The sequence below is a fragment of the Triturus cristatus genome, chromosome 4_1 (assembly GCF_964204655.1).
Source record: "Triturus cristatus chromosome 4_1, aTriCri1.1, whole genome shotgun sequence".
NCBI lineage: Eukaryota > Metazoa > Chordata > Amphibia > Caudata > Salamandridae > Triturus > Triturus cristatus.
This window is the reverse complement of record NC_140585.1, coordinates 515,874,349-515,879,444: the sequence shown is the minus strand read 5'-3', so window position 1 is coordinate 515,879,444 and position 5,096 is coordinate 515,874,349.

Sequence of the window (5,096 nt, the reverse complement as noted above, 5' to 3'; positions counted from 1 at the left end):
AGAGTTAGTTGTTTCGGTGTTTTGCAGGATTCCTTATGCATTTCTCAGTAATGTGTTCAGTTCGGGGGGGCCGCTGCCGCTAACAGGGATATTCAGCTTAATCTGATCACAAACGCTCGGAACTCCTTATTGAGCTCCTCACCAGTCAGCCATCTTGAATACTGCCATCTTAAATAGGTTGAATAATATGGGTGCAATAATGTACCCCTGCTCTAAACCCTTGTTGGTATAGATCTTTGGGGTGGTGTGAGATTGGGTTAGGTTGACCTGGATCCAGGTATCTAACTATAGGGCAATTATTGCACCCAATAGCTACTTGGGGATCCCCCATGCAGTAAGTTTAGCTCATAGTGTTCTTCGGTCATCAACATCAAAAGCTATACTGTAGTCTATGAGCACATGTATAACAGACTTACTGTGATTTTTATAGCTCTGTCCATCATATATGAAAGGGCAATGACATTGCCAGTCATGAAGGCCGTTGGGTGGAAGCCTGTTTGGTAAAATGGTTGTTAGCAGTGACTCAGGCTTCTAGTTCATGCAAAAAGAACTTGGCATATGCTTTCACTTCTACATCCAGCAAAGCAATTGGTCTATAATTTTCAGGGACCATGTTATCTTACTTTTTGTGGACAAGATGTATGATGCAACTCCTCCATGAATTTAGAATGTTGATTGTCGTCAGACAGGACTTGAAGAGAATATGCATGTAAGGTGCCCATTATTCTGCATCTTTTCTAAACAAACTACTAGGCAGGCAAATTGGCCCTGAGCCCTATACCTGTGTTTGGCTTCAGTAATTGTGTCTGTTTCTGTCTCTGTTACCTCAATTTGCTCATCATGGAGGGCCTCACTTAGACCGTCAACAAATTCATGGAAGGAACCTGCTGGAACCTTGTTGTCAACATATAGAGGGAGCAGGTGGCAATTGGGAACATCACTTCAGGTGGGGGCAGGAGGCGGAGCTAACAGTCAGTAGGCTAGTTGCTGGAATCGAATAAAACTGCATGGCAACCGCGACGCACAGTGGATACATGACCAATTCAGAGGTACTTCACCCTTGATCACGGGCGCAAGACGCTTTTTAAAGACGCCAGTTTTCCACAGTAAACGCTTTTACCTTTTATCTTGCTCTCCTTCTAAGTGCTGAACTTTAATCCCCTTATAACACGAATTGAATTTTAAACTGTTTGATTTGTTTGTTTAAAACTGCTGAATCTTTTAAAATCCATCGCACAAGGCACTTCTAAAATCCATCGCACAAGGCACCTTTACTTACTTTTTAACGCAGCCGCAGCATCCAACCAGCAGTTCCTACTGCCCTGCCTCCCGGTCCACAGCGGGTTGTCCGGATTGTTTGGAGGGAGCATGTGGCAATTGGGAACATAATTTCCGGTGGGGGCAGGAGGTGGAGCTAACAGTCAGCAGGCTAGTTGCTGGAATCGCATAAAACTGCATGGCAACCGCGACGCGCAGCAGGCGTGCCACTGTCGCGCCAAAGGCAAGCCCGTCTGTGCCCGGCCGTGCCCGGCTGGGACCAGGGGCCACAGACCCTGGCCCTCTGCCCACAGGTAACGGTGTATACGACTCCAATTTGCTACACTCCCTTAGAGGTACTGGATGGGGAAAGTGTTCTAATTCCCTAAGCATATCTGAAGATATGAATACATGTCCATATTGCACCTTCAGATTTACACCTCGCCACATCGCTCAATCAGGAGTGAAGAGATCAGAGTGCTACAAAATGTTCCTCTTTAATTGTAGATCCCTAGCTAAGCACGTAATGGAAATAGCCATTCTACTAGAGGAAGAGCGCCCGGACGCGCTATTTTTAACAGAAACCTGGCTAACCAGTGAATCAGATTCAATCCTTGTACAAAGTCTTGCCCCCGGCTACCTCATCTAGAGACTAGACCGCAAAAGCGGTAAAGGGGGAGGGATCGCGATATCATACAAAGATAGGTTTACGTGCCGTATAACACCTTATCTGTTACCTAACTGTGAGAACATGGCCTTCTCAATTAGCTCCTCTCCTACTCATACACTTTCTGGAGTACTGATCCATTGTGCCCCAGGATCACCAGGTCAATTTCTTGAGACAATTAGCGACATTGTAGCCAACTTAGCAAGTTCACCCTCCAATTTTACAGTGATGGGAGATCTTAATTTACACACTGACGATCCTAGCAACTCTGCAGCCTCGGAGTTAGCTAAAAGTCTGGCAGCACTCAGGTTTAAACAGAAAGTGTCAGGGGAAACTCACATCAAATGTCTCCTCCTAGATCAGATTTTTCCCAGCAATGAGGAACTACTGGCAGGTGACCCAACGCGACTTCCGTGGTCCGACCACTATTTGATCCCACTATCATGGGTTACCACGGGGCCACCAATCCCACCCAGGAAGATTAATGGTCAGGAAAAAACATGGTCCAAACTTCCCCTGGACCAGTGGATCCAAGTTCTAGAGGACACTACACCCCCTAATGCTACAAATGCCTCTAACCCAACGGAGGCCAATGACAGATTCAATACATGGCTTGAGCACTCGCTAGACCTCGCCCTCCCTAAACAACCAGCCCACAACATAGTTAGACCTAAGGCCTCTCCATGGTACTCGCCAAAGCTGCGTGCGCTCAAACAAGCCTGTGAAAAATTAGAACGGCTATGGAGAAAAGACTATACAGCCCACAGAAAACAAGAGTATAGGGAGGCCATCAAAATGTATCAAATAGAAATCAAAAGGGCTACGTACTATGTGGCATTTATTACCTCAGCCTCCAAAGCACCTCGAGAAGTCTTCTGTATAGCCAAGATACTTATCAAGCCCCCATCACCACAAATCTCCACTGATAGTGCCCTCATCCGCTGTAACAATTTGGCAGAATTATTTTACAAAAAGGTTCATGATATATATCTCACATTCCCTTGCTCAACCACCGACAAATACCAACATCCAGTGGCTACCCCCTCTCAGGGTATCCAGCAACACTGCATCGGATCCCCCAGCTGGATATAGACTCCTTACATGATATCCTAGCATGTGTTAATTCAGGATCACCAAAGGATCCAGCCCCCTCCCTCATGTATTGAAATTAGCAAAAAATACAATTCTCCCAGACATCCGAGATCTGATTAATGCCTCAATTGCATCTGGGGTGGTTCCTCTCCCATGGAAATGTGCCATGGTAAAGGTATAACAAAAAAAAACTAATCTAGACCCAGAACTGATGGGTAATTATCGGCCCATTTCCCTTCTCCCTCCAATAAACAAAATCCTCGGGAGGCATGCAAACTTAGTGCTATTGGGATTCTAGGAATCCAAAAACCTATTACACTCGTCACAGACAGGCTTCCGGCCCCTACATGGAACAGAGACAGCACTCCTAGTGGTGGCGGAAGAGTCCAGGAGGATCTTAGACCAGGGTGGCGAAGCGGCAATCATCCTCAGCGCCGCTTTTGATATTGTCAACCATAGCACCCTGATCCTCAGACTAAGAACATAGGAGTGACAAGGGGGAGTTATTCCCTGGCTTCAAAACTTCTTAGGAGACCGCACCTTTCAGGTCTTCGAAGGAGAAGTAGTGTCAAAGGGTATGGCCCTCAGATGCGGTGTGCCTCAGGGATCCTTCCTGAGCCCAATGTTATTCAACGTATATATGAGACCGCTAGCGGAGATAGTTCAACCTTTAGGCATAAAAATCGTCACATATGGATAATGCTCCCACAAATCTAGACCCTTGTTTAGAACAAGTGGCCAAATTGATGGCGCTCTCTTGTCTAAAGTTGAACGGAGATAACACGGAGCTGATGCTCCTAGGCAACTCTATATATCCCAACATGGAGTTGCAGCGGCCAAACTGCCTTGGTCCTGCCCCTCCACCAAAAGGCCAAATAAAAAGTCCAGGAATGTGGCTGGATCAGTCCTTGACTTTTAAACACCATACAGCAAAACTGTCGGCAACGTGCTATGGTATCATCAGAATGCTGCCAAAAGTCCTTCCTCTCCTCCCTTTCCAGGCAAGAAGGATCATGGTCCAGGCGTTGATTCTGTCTAGCATGGACTATGGAAATGCACTTTATCTAGGAGCTCCCAAAGCCACCATGGTGAGACTTTAGATCATTCAGAACTGTGCAGCGCATTTGCTCCTGGACGTCCCTTATCGGCAATTGGCCAAACCTGTGCTGAAATCCCTACATTGGCTTCCAATTTTGGAGAGAGTTAAATTCAAGGCACTCTGCATTACCCATAAATCGTTTTGGGGAAAGGGACCAGCAATCAATCATTTATTAATTATCCGTTCCTTTTCCTACAATGCTGCCAGATTGTGGAATGCCCTGCCACTCAAAATACAGTAGGAATCAAATCATCTGCCCTTCCGGAAATTACTAAAAACCTGGCTTTTTAAAATCACTTGCTAGTAGAGACACTCTTCTGGTCTGTGTCTGCAGACAGCTCTGGGATGCCTCAGGTTAGCTACGTGCTATATAAATGTTTTTCTATTCTATTCTATTCTATATAGACGGTGCGCGTGGGCTATCCAGTTTGCTGTGAAAATTTCATTATCCTTTCCAACATTTTTATTCAGCAGGCCATTTACATGGGTCCAGAATTGGCATGATTAGCTTGGTGTGAGGAGATTAAATAAGTTCAGCCATTCTTCTACCAAGTGCTTTCGTTTTAAAAACCACAGTATTTTTTGACTGTGCTCCTTGCCTCTTTTAATTGTCTTAGGGCCACTGAACACTTCTGCTTTTTGCACTTTCTTTCAGCAAGTAGACAGAGCCTTTTGATATATTTTAGAACACTGTCTTTGAATGGGGGCTTATAAATAGGTCTCGTCAATGGCCAGTTTGTGATTCTGGAGCTGTTGATGGTTAATGCGGCATGGAGGCTCAGGCTTTGTCCACATGGCTTGTAGTCTGCGTAATTATGAGGGGGGATATGTTGGGCTTTCCATTTCTGATACAGAAGGTTATTCCCAGGTCACCAATTAACCCTTCTCTGTAGAGGGTTGAGTGCTAATGTTAGTAGCGAGCTGGCAGGTATGGAAAGGATCGTGAATAGTAGTGCCCATGGCACTCATCATCATCACCAG